The sequence below is a fragment of the Loxodonta africana genome, chromosome X (assembly GCF_030014295.1).
Source record: "Loxodonta africana isolate mLoxAfr1 chromosome X, mLoxAfr1.hap2, whole genome shotgun sequence".
NCBI classification, from domain to species: domain Eukaryota; kingdom Metazoa; phylum Chordata; class Mammalia; order Proboscidea; family Elephantidae; genus Loxodonta; species Loxodonta africana.
The window spans coordinates 132,557,293-132,574,073 of NC_087369.1; the positions used below are offsets into that span (position 1 = coordinate 132,557,293).

At 38.6% G+C, this 16,781-nt stretch overlaps 2 pseudogenes; both read left to right on the top strand.

The window, feature by feature from the left end:
- Positions 1 to 1,142: 1,142 nt before the first annotated feature.
- LOC100665337 (neuropilin and tolloid-like protein 2) lies at positions 1,143 to 3,514 on the top strand (annotated as a pseudogene).
- A 253-nt stretch (positions 3,515 to 3,767) lies between these two features.
- Positions 3,768 to 4,666, top strand: LOC135227199 (neuropilin and tolloid-like protein 2; annotated as a pseudogene).
- Positions 4,667 to 16,781: the final 12,115 nt, after the last annotated feature.

Here is a 16,781-nt window from a genome sequence, read left to right on the forward strand (position 1 = left end):
TCACTTTCATTAAATTGAAAAAAAAATCTGTCTTTAGACTGATAGTCTACAGCAGGGAATGACTATCAGCATACAATAAAGTGGAGTTATATAAATCATTGTTTTCATTTTATTGTGAAATATATCATTCACACAAAAGAGATTAAAATTGTATACCTACAGTTTAAGGAATAATAATAAACAATAAACCAACCACTTGTTCACCTACCACTCAGGTTAAGAAGTAGTGTATTACTGGAAGTGACATTATCACGATGGTGGAGTAAAAAACTATGCTCCTGTCCACTAAAGAAACATCACAAAACAAATTGAAACTGTCAGAACTAATAACCTTGTAAAAAATCTGATAAAAAGTCAAAGGTTCACAGAAACCAAGATGATGCTAAATCAAACAAAAGGCAATGTCAAGAAAATGGTAGGAAACCTTTGTGGCTTTGTGTTACTGGACCATTCCCTTCCTCCTTCTCAGCTCCAGCTCGGCAGCCAGCTTGAAGCCCACATTTCCATCCTGGGACCCTGGTTAAGGGTTCTGGAGAGAACAGACCATACCTTATACATGAATTACTGTGTTTGTCTGTTTGAACCTGTCGTGTGGCTACCTAAAGGACTGAAGCAAAGAATCGATCTCTGTTTCATCCATCTTGGATATAGCACTGGGTGGAGGGGTAGCAAACATACTTGTCTTAGGCTGGGTTCTCTAGAGAAGCAAAACCAGTAAAGCATATAGATAGAGAGAGAGATTTATATCAAGGAAATGGCTCACACGGTTGTAGAAGCTAGAACATCCCAAGTCCGTGGGTCGGGACAGAGCGTTCTCCTGATTCACGTAGCCGCAGGGGCTGGCGAACCCAAGATCAGCAGGTTGGAGAGCAGGGCACTTGGTCATAGGCTATGAAGATCAACGAATCCCATGATCAGCAGGCAAGGCTGCAGGTAAGCTGCTAGCTCAAGTTCCAAGAACTGGAGATCAGATGAACAAGAGCCAGCTACAGGATTCAGAACCAGCGAAAGCCCACAAGCCTTGCCAGAATATCCACTAATGTTCAATGAAGGCCACACACCCAAGGAAACTCCCTTTCAACTGACTGGCTACTCAGAGCAGATCCCATCATGGAGGTGATCACATCATAACGAATCTCATCATGGAAGTGATCACAACATCATTTGACTGCCAAACCGGTGAGAATCATGGCCCAGCCCAGTTGACACACAGCCTTAACCATCACAATACTAAAAGGCCTGTAGCTGCCTGGAGCAAGAGAGGGCAATTGAGACATACAATGGAAAGCTTAGGGCCAAGGCCACGGAATCCAGAAGAAAGTTTCTTTGTGAAGTTAGGATATTCATATGTGCCTAGGGCAAGACACATGACCATAAGAGACCTAATAAAATCCTAAACTTTTACCTTGGGTTGATCTCTAGGCTCACTGTAATCCTGCTAAGTGTTAAAGGAGTACTGTCCCAGGATAGAGCCAATCAGTAAAGACTGCAAGAGGTGTTTTTTGCCTGTTTGTTTGCCTGGTTTTCTTTTCTTCTTTAACTCCCAGCATTCAAGAAAATCTCTGTCAGAACAATTACTGAACACAAGCTAAAGGAACAGACTTCAGTGAACATACAGATGTGAAGTAATCCAGTATTTGGAAAAAGTTTTGAAAAGTCACTAAATGAACAAAGTACTATAGCTTTCAAAAATAAAAACAAAAAAAGAAAGAAGAAAATACTGAGGAAGTGGGAGAATCAAATTTCCAGAGTTACCACATTATATCACTCAAATATTTTATTTTGAACAAAAAAAAATCACAAGGCATACAGAGAAACACAGGAGGATGGTTCATTCAAAGGAACAAAATAAAGTGTTAGAAACCATCCCTGAGGAAGCCACACATTGGAATTACTATATAAAGACTTTAAAGCAACTGTCTTAAATATGCTCAAAGAGCTAAAGGAAAGGAAACCCTGGTGGTGTAGTGGTTAAGCCCTACGGCTGCTAACAAAAGGGTCGGCAGTTCAAACCCGCCAGGTGCTCCTTGGAAACTCTATGGGGCAGTTCTACTCTGTCCTATAGGGTTGCTATGAGTCGGCAACGACTCCATGGCACTGGGTTTGGTTTTTTTTTGGGGGGGGGGTTAGCTAAAGGAAAACACAAAGAACTAAAGGAAATCTGTGAACAAAATGAGAAAATCAATAAAGAGAAATTATAAAAAGAAACCAAACAGAAATTCTGGAGTTGAAAAATACAATAACTGAAATAAAAAATTCACTACAGGGGCTCAACAGTAGATTTGAACTGGCAGAAGAATCAGCAATCTTGAAGTTAGGACAATTAACACAATCAAGTCTGAGGAACAGAAAGAATAAAGCAAAATGAACACAGCCTAAGGAACCTGTAGGACACCATGAAGTGAACCACCAAATGCATTATGGGGGTTGTAGAAGGAAAAGGGAAAGAGAAGGGCACAGAAAGAATATTTGAGGAATTAATGGCTGAAAACTCCTCAAATTTGATGACAGAGACATCAGTCGAGCCTGTGTCATGCCCACAGGTGGCGCAGTCCCGGGGACCGCGTCCCGGGGCAGCCAGTGCCAGTTCCCTCCCCTCGCATCCACACTCCTTGGCTCCAAGATGGTTGATGGGACAGAGCGCCATGGGGCAGGAAGCAGCACCCACAGGGGTCTTGGCCACTGAGAGCCTCAGGACCTGAGCCCCACTCCGAGGGGATGGAACCTGGTGGCTGGTGATGGGAATGGAGCGGGGCTGGCGCCACCGCAGCTTAAGCCTCTCACGGTAACGTGGCCCTGAAGCAGTTGTGTCTGGTCCTCAAAGTGTTGTTATAACAGTACTTGTAGTGGAAGGGATTGCTGTAGCCCAAAAGACCCAAGATACACAAAATATTGGAATCAAACACTTTCCTGCAACACAGTGTGGCATTTGGGTTCGAACCAGCAATGGAGGTCATTTTGCTTCCCCAAATTATCCTGACTCATATCCACCAAACAAGGAATATATCTACATTTTGGAAGCTGCTCCACGGCAAAGGATAGCGTTGACCTTTGATGAATATTATCATATAGAACCATCATCTGAATGTCGGTTTGATCGCTTGGAAGTTCGAGATGGGCCATTTGGTTTCTCTCCACTTACAGATCGTTACTGTGGAGTGAAAAGCCCCCCACCCCCATTCCCCCGCCATTAATTAGATCTATGGGTAGATTCGTGTGGAGTATGTTTAGCTCTGATAAAGGACTAAAAGGACTGGGATTGCAAGCAAAATATTCATTTATTTCAGGTCCAGACTTTACTTACCTGGGAGGTATTTTAAACCCATCCCAGATTGCCAGTTTGAGCTCTCAGGAGCTGATGGAATAGTGCCTTCTAGTCAGGTAGAACAAGAAGAAAAAACAAAATGTGGCCAAGCCTTGATTAAAATAAAACCAAACCCACTGCCGTCGAGTTGATTCCGACTCATAGTGACCCAATAGGACAGAGTAGAACTGCCTGGTAGAGTTTCCAAGGAGCGCCTGGCTGGATTCCAACCTTTGGGTTAGCAGTGGTAGCACTTATCCACTATGCCACCAGGGTTTCCAAGCCTTGATTGCATATGGACAATTAAAGCTAGTCCAAAAGCTAGGATTTTATTGAAGATCCTAGATTATTAAAAATAACCCTGGTGGCACAGTGGTTAAGAGCTACGGCTGCTAACCAAAAGGTCAGCAGTTCAAATCCACCAGGCATTTCTTGGAAACCCTGTGGGGCAGTTCTACTTTGTTCTATAGGGTCGCTCTGAGTCGTAATCGACTCCATGGCAACCGGTAGTAGTTAGTAGTAGATTATCAAATGGAGCAATCAGATGAATGCAAAAGAAACTTCATGGCAGTCTATGAAGCAAGCAGTTCTGTTGAAAATACGCAAGTCAAGTTTTGCTTAAAACAGGACTTGGAGTAATGTGGATGTGGCAGATGAAGGTAGCTGGTTTAGCAGGTTTAGAATGTTCTTTATGTCCTTTGGGGAAAATCTCCGCACAGGATGCACTTTCTTTTGCCATAGCAACGTGTGCATCTCTAATTCCTTAGTCTGCAATGATGAAAATCACTGTAAGGAAAAGAAAAACGCAAAACTGTTTGAACAAATCACTAAAACTCATGGAACAATTATTGGCATTACATTAGGGATTGTCTTGCTACTTCTCATTATTGCTATTTTAGTACAAGTGAAACAGTCTGGAAGAAAGGTCATGGCTTGCAAAACTGCATTTAATCAATCTGGGTTTCAAGAAATGTTTGACCCTCCTCATTATGAACGGTTTTCACTAAGGGACAAAGAGATACCTGCAGACCTGGCTGACTTATCAGAAGAACTGGAAAACTACTAGAAGATGCAGCACTCCTCCACTGCCTCCCCATCACTGTGTGTCAGAACCATCCAGTGTCAAACAAAGCAGGACCAACCTCAGTTCCATGGAACTTCCTTTCCGAAATGATTTTGCACAATCACAGCCAATGAAAACATTTAATATCACCTTCAAAAAAATGTAGCTAGACTTTCAAACAGGCACACTAGTGTCCTGAACAGGCCCTAGAAAACAGAGTAATGGAGGAAATTCCTTGTAAAATTTATGTCAGGGCACGAGAAGATTCTGCACAAGCCTCCATATCCATCGATTTCTAATCTTCTACTGAAGGTGATGTTGATGATTAAGTGTGTGTGTGTGCAGCCGCACGGCTCCTGTACTGCATTCAGCAGCTAACGCTTTTCTCCTATCAAAAATAGGAAGACCTGCATTTACCATTAACCTATTGTAATGGTGAAGTTTTTATTATCTCAGTCAGTCTATATATGTTAAACCGACCAAGGCACTTACTCCATGCAGTGAAAAAAATAATCATCTGTTGCATGGTGGCATATAAACAAAGCACCAGTGTAAATAGCTTTTGAGGAGGAGAGTGGTGGTGTGGAGCCAGGCCCTCAGGCTGCCTGTTAGTTTCAGCAACAGGAATACTGCTCTTGATCGATACAGTTCTATCAATGTTTTAATCCACAATAAACTTAAAATTAAGGATTTTCTTTACATTTTAAATTCCCTTTATTTTTCTTTTCTCTAAATTTGTTTTACAAGCCAGTAATTTTACCACTTCAGTTTCTTACATAAATACAAGTGGTTATTGCACCACATATATTTGAATATAGGTATTTGTTCTTGAATTTGTTGAATTATAGCTAGTTATTGTGATAAGCGTCAATTAAGGCCCAGAGTTATATTTCACCCATCTGTTTCTTTCTTTACTAATTTCCATATTGCTGCTTTTTAATTACCAGATTCTTGGTCTTTATTTTCTGAGAAGTAGATGATATGATTCACTACTTTTTAACCATATTTTGTCTTAGTTATACTGAAAATTTTCATAACCTTGGGGTGTATGCACTATTACCAGTTATAACTAGAAGCTTGAGAAAGATAAAAACTTATAGCAAGTCTTTTAAATTTCCCAAATTTGGTCACATTCAGTGATGGCCCATTGATTGGTAAGTAGCCCACTGTCGCCAAGTCAAGTTGAGTCAATTCCAACTCATAGCAATCCTATGGGACAGAGTAGAACTGCCCCAGAGGGTTTCCAAAGGCTGTAAATCTTTGCTAAGGCAGACTGACACATCTTTCTCCTGAGAAGCAGCTGGTGGGTTTGAACCGCTGACCTTTTGGTTAGCAGCCGAGTGCTTTGACCACACGCCACCAGGGCTCCCTCCAGTAATCAGTCATCCAGTTCACTTGGAAAGAAGCCTATAATTATGGTTTTTTTTTTTTTTGCAATTTTATCATCTTCAGCTCTGTGTTGCCTATTAAGTTTTGTAAAAAAAAAAAAAAAAAACAGCTCACGTAGCTCCCTTTGTATTGGTATATGGTAACCAAGGTCTATATGAGATTTAAAGGGAAATTCCTAAGAAAGTAAGAAGCAATCTAAAGGCTTAGACAGATATTTTTCTAGCTCTTATCAAGAATAACAACTTTCACTTTTTTTTAAAAGGCACTTTTGACCTTTTTTTATGGTATATAAAACAATAATGTATAAACATGATATAAAAACTCATTGTGTTTTTTTAGACTTTTAGTATTATTTGATACTGTACCAACTTTATTAAATCAAGATTTTAAAGACCTACATGACAGATTTCTTTCATTGTTCACATTAGCAGCTTTGGATACAAATATGCTGTGATGGAACAGTATACTATAATTTATTGTAAAGACCTTCGTAGTGTGTACATAAGATTTTTGTTTCCTTTATTACCCTATTTAGTTTGTGATAAATTTGTCACTGTGTGATATTTATTGCTCTAAATCACAACACAAATCCTACACTAAAATACACATTGTTACATGATCCTTCAATCATGTTATTTATAGCACTGAGATTTTGGATCTTAGGATATGTATGGCAAAGAATCCATGTTTAGAATTATAACTAATATAGACATGCCATTTAAAATAGGTCAATCATTTTTTCTATACTTTTATAGTAAATTCTCGATGAGTTTCAGTGGATTTTATTAATTCTTTCAAATATTACATAGACATGTTCTCAGATTAGTAAAAATTGTGACAAATATAAAATACTCCCTCAAAATGTGTTTCTTACATCACATCTTTTATTTTTTGAAAAGCGTAAATACCCAGGAAATATGAAAACCTACAATAGTATATCTATGACTTATTTTTTTTTACGGAAACATAATTTCCTCTGTTTTAAAAATATAAACTTTGAAAGGTAAAAAGACTTAATGAATGTAGTATTCAATGAACTAACACCAGAGCCAGGTAAGCTCTTTTCGTACCTATATCGAATAGGCTTTCTAGTAGGCAACTTATACCAACCCAACATTTGAATGGCATAGTAAATACTTAATAATAATAACTGTGATCTCATTCTTCATGATTATGAAAGGAAATTAGCATATTTTCTATGTAGAATTATATCCATTATAAAAATAGCTGTTAAATTCATCTTTAACCTCTATAGCAGGAAAAAAAAAAGTATGCTTAACTGCATTATCTATTGTCAGAAGTAACTGTATTTTTACTTTTGAAATTTATGTCCTATCTTCTTTTTAAGGACTTAAAGAGGCTTACAGAATACAGAGCCTTTAATGCAGACATTAGAGTTAAAATAGCACAGAGGTACCTGGTTTCAGACAACTCAGGTTAGCAAGTAAAGTTTGGAAAACAGCCTTTGGTTCTACATTTCCTGGCTGCTAAAACAAATGCAACAGTTTTTGCTTTTTACAATAGAAAAAACAAAACTTATCTACAGAGTTTCATTTTCTCTGGAACTAAAAGCAAGAGAGAGCCTTTACATGAGACGATATTTCCTCAAGATTTAAGAAACATAAAAAATACGAGAGAGATCATAATGGTAAATCTTAATGAAGTGAAGGCATGGCTTAACATAGTCTAGGAACATTGGTTTCTGATCAGTCTATCTGCAGAGATAGAATCAAAAACCTCGATAGATAATAAATAGCTAAGTCAGCCCTAAGCAGTCATATATGCCTTCATTGAACTATAGATGGGTATTAACCAGTTGCCACAGGGTTGATCCAATCAAGAACTACTCATTGCATTGCCATGTCTAAAAAAATCAGTTGCCATTGAGTCATGGCAACCCCATGTGTTTCAGAGTAAAGCTGTGCTGCACAGGGTTTTCAATGGCTGATTTTTCAGAAGTAGATCACCAAGCCTTTCTTCCAAGGCATCTCAGTGGACTCAAACCTCCAACCTTTTGGTTAGCAGCCAAGCGTGTTAACCATTCCCACCATCTAGGCAGTCCAGATGAATATTAGACCTCATTTATTTCTTACTCAAACACTTTACCGGTATACTATATGAAGAAAAGAGACTAGAACTGATGAATTTTAAGCATTTTAACCAGCATAAGGCTAATTGCTATATATATATATATATATATTCTTTAAAAGGAGCCCTGATCAAAGGATATGAACAGGCACTCTACCAAAGAAGACATTCAGGTGGCTAACAGATAAATGAGGAAATGCTCACGATCATCAGCCATTAGAGAAATGCAAATCAAAACTACAATGAGATACCATCTCACCCCAACAAGGCTAGCATTAATCCAAAAAACACAAAATAAAAAATGTTGGAGAGACTGGAACACTTATACACTACTGGTGGGAATGTAAAATGGTATAGCTACTTTTGGAAATTGGTTTGGCACTTCCTTAAAAAGCTAGAACTAGAACTACCATATGATCCAGCAATCCCACTCCTTGGAATATATCCTAGAGAAATAAGAGTCATCACATGAATAGATAGATATATGCACACCCATGTTCATTGCAGCACTGTTCACAATAGCAAAAAGATGGAAACAACCAAGGTGCCTATCAACAGATGAATGGATAAACAAATTACGGTGTATTCACACAATGGAATACTAGGCAACAATAAAAAACAAAAATGAATCCATGAAACATCTCATAACACGGATAAACCTGGAAGGTATTATGCTGAGCAAAATTAGTCAGTCGCAAAAGGCCAAATAGTGTATGACACCACTATTATAAGAACTCAAGAAAAGGTTTAAACACAGTAGAAAACATTTTTTGATGGTTACAAGGGTGGGGAGGGAGGGAGAGGGCTATTCACTAACTAGATGGTAGACAAGAATTATTTTAGGTGAAGGGAAAGTCAACACACAATACAGGGGAAGTCAGCACAACTAGACTAAACCAAAAGCTAAGAAGTTTCCTGAATGCAGTCAAACACTTCGAGGGACAGAGTAGCGGGGATGGAGGTCTGGGGACCATGGTTTCATGGGACATCTAGATCAATTGGCATAACACAGTGTATTAAGGAAATATTCTCCATCTGACTTTGTGCGTGGCCTCTGGAGTCTTAAAAGCCAGCAAGTGGCCATCTAAGATACATCAATTGGTTTCAACCCACCTGGAGCAAAGGAGAATGAAGAACACCAAAGACACAAGGAAAATATGAGCCCAAGAGAAAGAGAGGGCCACATAAACCAGAGACTACATCAGCCTGAGATTGGAAGAACTAGAAGGTGCCCAGTTTCCACCAATGACCGCCCTGACAGGGAACACAACAGAGAACCCTTGATGGTGCAGGAGAAAAGTGGAATGCAGACCTCAAATTCTAGTAAAAAGACCAGACTTAATGGTCTGACTGAGGCTGGAGCGACCCCAGAGGTCATGGCCCCTGGACTCTCTGTTAGCCCAAAACTAAAACCATTCCTGAAGCCAACTCTTCAGACAAAGATTAGGCTGAACTATAAGACATAAAATGATACTGGTGAGGAGTTTGCTTCTTAGCTGAAGTAGACACATGAGACTATGTGTGCTGCTCCTCTTTGGAGGCAAGATAGGAAGGCAGAAGGGGACAGGACCTGGTTGAATGGTAACGGGAAATACCAGGTGGAGAGGAGAAGTGTGCTGTCACATTGTAGGAAGAGAAACTAGGATCACCTAACAAGGTGTGTATAAGTTTTTGTATGAGAAACTGACTTGAATTGTAAACTTCCACTTAAAGCACAGTAAAAAAAGAAAGAAAAAAAGGAGCCCTGGTAGCATAGTGGTTGAAGCGCTCAGCTGCTGACTGAAGGGTCGGCGGTTCAAACCCACCAGCCTCTCCACGGGAGAGGGATGTGGCAGCCTGTTTCAGTAAGGATTTCCATAGAATTTGTAAAGCGTCGGAGGCAGTCCTCTGTCTGTTAATGTTGCTGTGAGTCGGAATCGACTCAACAGCAATGCATTTTTTATAGTCTTCAATCTTTGAAGTCAGTGGGAAAACTTTACAAAATGTTTAGTATAGTGAAGTCCATAATTTTGGCAGGAAATTTAGCTACCTTGTGGAAGTTACTACATCCTGCAAGGAATATATATTACCCCAATATTAAACCTAAATCTTAACAGGAATGCAAATCTGGACAAGGAATATCTCCAACTCAGGAGGAGCATTAAGGAAAAGATCTACACAGCTCTGCAATATTGTCATTATCTTCCATCTGTAACAGTTGATTCCAAATTTAACACATGATATCAACCCCACGTGCCCACAAATTACAGGAAATTTACTAACCTGAACATCTAAAATATTTAGGAATAAAGTACAATATTCCTTTTCAGGGAGGAAAATATTCAATCTAAAGAATTAGCAAAAAGCAAAGAATTTTTCACATTTCACACCACGAAAGAGATGTAAAAGTGTCCTTTAACGTTGACTTGTTAGCATCTCTTGTGTCAGTGTCTTTGTTTTATATAATTACTAGTCATTAAAAGAATCTCCCAAACATCTGATTCTGAAGATTTTTATACTTTGGCTATTGTCTAATCATGATAAACGGAGAAAAGATTGAAATTGTCAAGGATTTCGTTTTCTTGGATCCACAATCAAAAACCAGGGAAGCAGCAGTCAAGAAATCAAAAGACGCGTTGCATTGGGCAAATCTGCTGCAAAGGACCTCTTTGAAGTGTTGAAAGCAAAGGTGTCACCTTGAAGACTAAGGTCCTCCTGACCCAAGCCATGGTGTTTTCAATTGCATCAAAGCATGTGAAAGGAAGGCCAAAGAAGAATTGACACCTTTGAATTGTGGTGTTGGCAAAGAATATTGAATATACCATGGACTGCCAAAAGAACAAACAAATCCCTCTTGGAAGAAGTACAACCAGAATGCCACTTACAAGCAAGAATGGCAAGACTGCTTCTTACATACTTTTGACAGGTTTTCAGGAGGGGTCAGTCCATGGAGAAGGACATCATGCTTGGTAAAGTACAGGGTCTGCAGAAAAGAGGAAGACCCTCAACAAGATGGATTGACACAGTGGCTGCAACAATGGGGTCAAACATAACAATGATTATGAGCATGGCACAGGACTGGGCAGTGTTTTGTTTTGTGGTACATAGTGGGTTTTTTTTTTTTTAGGGTCACTATGAGTTGGAACTGACTTGAAGGCACCTAACAACAACATTGTCTCATTGTCTAATGAGAAGGATGCTTCCTTGTTTCAGAATTGTGTCAGCTGACAAGACAGGATGGGAAAAGCCTGGCGGTGGTTCCAGGAATAATCCTCAGTCAAAGTAGGATGTGCTTTCATTACAAAATAGTGCCTCCTTTATTGTTCACGTTACTTTATTTCAAATACTAAAAATAACATGCCTTGAATCAGATTGACTAGACACAGAAGGAAACTTTGTTGATTTGCTTTTTTTTTTTTTTTTAAGATCCAAGAAAATCCAACTTTATTAATTAGAAGACTGAAGCCCAGGGGAGTAAAGTGAGTACCCAGGTCTCAGTACTCCTAGCCCTGGTTTGTGCTATCTCCCTGCTTTAGCTAGCTGTAAGTTTTAAAAGCCAAGCAGTTCTAAATGGTAGCCCAGATGTTCCAGGTAAACTGTCAATCATTCTGATTTAAAATGTAATTTTTCATAATGATTCTTCTTTCACATCATTATATTTCACCTTTTTAAAAAATATATGTAACAACACCTTGTTATTCCACAGTTTTGTTGCCATGATTTCTTAGCACCTGCAAGCTCTGCAAGGCAATTGTTGTGAATTCTTAGTAAATAATGTTTGCTAACAATTTATAGGTTTAAAATTTTTTTATGAAAGACTTGAATCTATACATCCAAAAAGCTCTACAAACTCTGAGTATGATAAACCCAAAGAGATACACACTGAGTCATAATCAAACTGTTGAAAACCAAAGATAATGAAATAATTTTGAAAGCAGCAAGAGTGAAGCAGATTGTCACACGCAAGGGATCCTCAATAAGATAGTGCTGATTTCTCATAAGCCATGGAGGCCAGATGGCAGTAGTATGACATATTTAAAGTGCTGAAAGAAAAGAACTGTCAACCAATAATTCTGTATCTGGCAAAAATGTCCTTCAAAAATGGGAGTGAAATTAACACATTCAGAGATAAACAAAAGCTGAGGGAGTTTGTTACCACTAGACCTGCCCTACAAAATATGTTAAAGAGAGTCCTTCAGGATGAAATAAAAGGACACTAGATAGTAACTATGGGGTCCCGGTGGCACAGTGCGGAGTTAAGGCTGCTAACCAAAAGGTCAGCAGTTTGAATCCACCAGCCGCTCCTTGGAAACCCTACTGGGGCAGTTCTACTCTGTCCTATAGAGTCACTATGAGTCAGAATTGACTCAATGGCAACAGGTTTTTTAGATAGTGACTTGGATTTGTATAAAGAAATAATTATCTCCAGTAAAGGTAATTTCATGAGTAAATATAAAGGTCAGTTTTACTGTATTTTTGGTTTGTACCTCTACTTGTTGTGTCTTATATGATATTAAAGACAAATACATAAGAAATAATTTTTGTTGTTGTTGTTAGTTGCCATGTGTCACCTCTGACTCATAGAGACCTTATGAGTACCAGAACAAAACATTGCCTGGTTCTGTGCCGTCCTCACAATCATTGGTATGTTTGAGCCCATTGTCGCAGCTATTGTGTCAATTCATCTTATTAAGGGTTTTCCTCTTTTTCACTGATGCACTATTTAACCAAACATGATGTCCTTTTCTAGCAGCTGGTCTTTCCTGATGACATATTCAAAATAAGCATGATGAAGTCTCACCATACTTGCTTCTAAAGAGCATTCTGGCTGTATTTCCTCCAAGACTGATTTGTTTGTTCTTTGGAAGCTCTTGATATATTCCATAATCTTCACCAACACCAGAATTTGAATGCATCAATTCTTGTCTCCCTTTTTCATTGTCCAGCTTTCACATGCATATGAAGCAATTGAAAATACTGTCCCTTGGGTCAGGTGTACCTTAGTCAATTAAGTTACATCTGTACTTCTTAACTCTTTAAAGAGGCCTTTTGCAGCAGATTTTCCGAATGCAATATGCCATTTGAATTCTTGACTGTTGCTTCCATGGGTGTTGATTGTTGATCTAAGTAGAATGAAATCCTTGACAACTTCAATTTCTTCACCATTTATCATGATTTTGTTTATGGGTCCAGTCGTGGGGATTTTCATTTTCTTTATGTTCAAGAGCAATCCACATTGAAGGCTGTAGTCTTTACTTTCGTCACTAAGTGCTTCAAATCATCATTTCCAGCAAGCAGGTTGTGTCATCTGTATATCACAGGTTGTTAACGAGTCTTTCTACGATCCTGATGCCTCATTCTTCTTCATGTACTCCAGCTTCTGGGATTATTTGCTAAGCATATAAATTGAATAAATATGGTGAAACGATACAACCCTGACATACACCTTCTTGACTTTAAATCACGCAATACCCCTTGTTCTGTTCGAATGACTGCCTCTTAAACTACGTACAGGTTCCTCATGAGCAAAATTAAGTATTCTGGGATTCCCATTCTTCACAATGTTATCCATAATACGTTATGATCCACACAGTCGAATGCCTTTGCATGGTCAATAAAACATAGGTAAACACATTTCTAGTATTCTCTGATTTCAGCCAGGATCCATCTGACATCAGCAATGATGTCCCTTAACGCACATCTTCTTCTGAATCCAGCTTGAATCTCTGGCAGTTCCCTGTTGATATACTGCTGCAGCCACTTTTGAAAGATCTTCAGCAAAATTTTGCTTGCACGTGATATTAATGATATTGTTTGATAATTTCCACATTTAGTTGGATCACCTTTCTTGGGAATAGGCATAAATATGGATCTCTTCCAGTCAGTTGGCCAGGAAGCTGTCTTCCATATTTCTTGGCACAGATGAATGAGCACTTCCAGCCCTGCCTGTTTGTTGAAACATCTCAATTGATATTCCATCAATTCCTGGAGACTTCTTTTTTGCCAGTGCCTTCAGAGCAGCTTGGACTTCTTCTTTCAGTACCATTGGTTCCTGATCATATGCCACCTCTTGAAATGGTTGAATATCGACTAATTCCTTTTGGTATAATGACTCTGTGTATTCCTTCCATCTTCTTTTGATGCTTCCTGAGTTGTTTAGTATTTTCCCTATGGACTCCTTCACTATTGCAACTTGAGGCTTCAATTTTTTCTTCAGTTCTTTCAGCTTGAGAAACGCCGAGCGTGTTCTTCCCTTTTGATTTTCTATCTCCAGCTTTTTGCACATGTCATTATACTTTATTTTGTCTTCTCAAGTCACCCTTTGAAATCTTCTGTTCAGTTCTTTTACTTCAATTCTTCCTTTTGCTTTAGCTGCTCAACATTTGAGAGCAAGTTTCAGAGTCTCCTCTGACATCCATCTTGGTCGTTACTTTCTTTCCTGTCTTTTCAATGAACTCTTGCTTTCTTTATGGATGATGTCTTTGATGTCATTCCACAACTCGTCTGGTCTTCGATCACTGGTGTTCAATGCGTCAAATCTATTCAGATGGTCTCTACATTCAGGTGGGATATACTCAAGGTCATATTTTGGCTCTGATGGACTTGCTCTGATTTTCTTCAGTTTCAGCTTGAACTTGCATATGTGTTCTTCTCAGTTTATACTATTTCTCAAGATCCTATAATAGTGGTCTTATACAATATTTGTCCTTTTGCCTCTGACTAATTTCACTCAGCATAATGCCTTCCAGGTTCCTCCATGTTATGAAATGTTTCACAGATTCGTCACTGTTCTTTATCGATGCGTAGTATTCCACTATGTGAATGAATATACCACAATTTATTTAACCATTCATCCGAAGATGGACACCTTGGTTGCTTCTAGCTTTTTGCTATTGTAAACAGAGCTGCAATAAACATGGGTGTGCATACATCTGTTTGTGTGAAGGCTCTTATTTCTCTAGGGTATATTCCGAGGAGTGGGATTTCTGGGTTGTATGGTAGTTCTATTTCTAACTTTTTAAGAAAACGCCAGATAGATTTCCAAAGTGGTTGTACCATTTGACATTCCCACCAGCAGTGTATAAGAGTTCCAATCTCTCCACAGCCTCTCCAACATTTATTATTTTGTGTTTTTTGGATTAATGCCAGCCTTGTTGGAGTGAGATGGAATCTCATCGTAGTTTTAATTTGCATTTCTCTAATGGCTAATGATCGGGAGCATTTTCTCATGTATCTGTTAGCTGCCTGAATATCTTCTGTAGTGAAGTACGTGTTCATATCCTTTGCCCACTTCTTGATTGGGTTGTTTGTCTTTTTGTGGTTGAGTTTTAACAGAATCATATAGATTTTAGAGATCAGGCGCTGGTCAGAGATGTCATAGCTGAAAATTCCTTCCCAATCTGTAGGTGTTCTTTTTACTCTTTTGGTGAAGTCTTTAGATGAGCATAGGTGTTTGAATTTTAGGAGCTCCCAGTTATCTGGTTTCTCTTCGTCATTTTTGGTAATGTTTTATATTCTGTTTATGCCTTGTATTAGGGCTCCTAACGTTGTCCCTATTTTTTCTTCCATGATCTTTATCGTTTTAGTCTTTATGTTTAGGTCTTTGATCCACTTGGAGTTAGTTTTTGTGCATGGTGTGAGGTATGGGTCCTGTTTCATTTTTTTGCAAATGGATATCCAGTTATGCCAGCACCATTTGTTAAAAAGACTTTATCTTTTCCCCAATTAACTGACACTGGGACTTTGTCAAATATCAGCTGCTCATATGTGGATGGTTTTATATCTGGGTTCTCAATTCTGTTCCATTGGTCAATGTGCCTGTTGTAGTACTAGTACCAGGCTGTTTTGACTACTGTGGCTGTATAATATGTTCTCAGATCAGGTAGAGTGAGGCCTCCCACTTTCTTCTTCTTTTTCAGTAATGCTTTACTTATCTGGGGCTTCTTTCCCTTCCATATGAAATTGGTGATTTGTTTCTGCATCACATTAAAAAATGTCTTTGGAATTTGGATCGGAAGTGCATTGCATGTATAGATGGCTTTTGGTAGAATAGACATTTTTACTATGTTAAGCCTTCCTTTCCATGAGCAAGGTATGTTTTTCCACTTATGTAGGTCCCTTTTAGTTTCTTGCACTAGTATTTTGTAGTTTTCTTTGTATAGGTCTTTTACATCTTTGGTAAGATTTATTCCTAAGTATTTTATCTGCTTGGGGGCTACTGTGAATGGTATTGATTTGGTTATTTCCTCTTCAATGTTCTTTTTGTTGATGTAGAGGAATCCAAGTGATTTTTGTATGTTTATCTTATAACCTGAGACTCTGCCGAACTCTTCTATTAGTTTCAGTAGTTTTCTGGAGGATTCTTTAGGGTTTTCTGTATATAAGATCATGTCATTTGCAAATAGAGATAATTTGACTTCTTCCTTGCCAATGTGGATGCGCTTTATTTCTTTGTCTAGCCTAATTGCTCTGGCTAGGACCTCTAGCACAATGTTGAATAAGAGCGGTGATAAAGGGCATCCTTGTCTGGTTCCCGTTCTCAAGGGAAATGCTTTCAGGTTCTCTCAATTTAGAGTGATCTTGGCTGTTGGCTTTGCATAGATGCCCTTTATTATGTTGAGGAATCTTCCTTCAATTCCTATTTTGGTGAGAGTTTTTATCATAAATGGGTGTTGGACTTTGTCAAATGCATTTTCTGCATCAATTGATAAGATCATGTGGTTTTTGTCTTTTGTTTTATTTATATGGTGGATTACATTAATGGTTTTTCTAATATTAAAACAGCCTTGCATACCTGGTATAAATCCCACTTGGTCGTGGTGGATTATTTTTTTGATATGTTGTTGAATTCTATTGGCTAGAATTTTGTTGAGGATTTTTGCATCTATGTTCATGAGGGATATAGGTCTGTAATTTTCTTTTTTTGTGATGTCTTTACCTGGTTTTGGTATCAGGGAT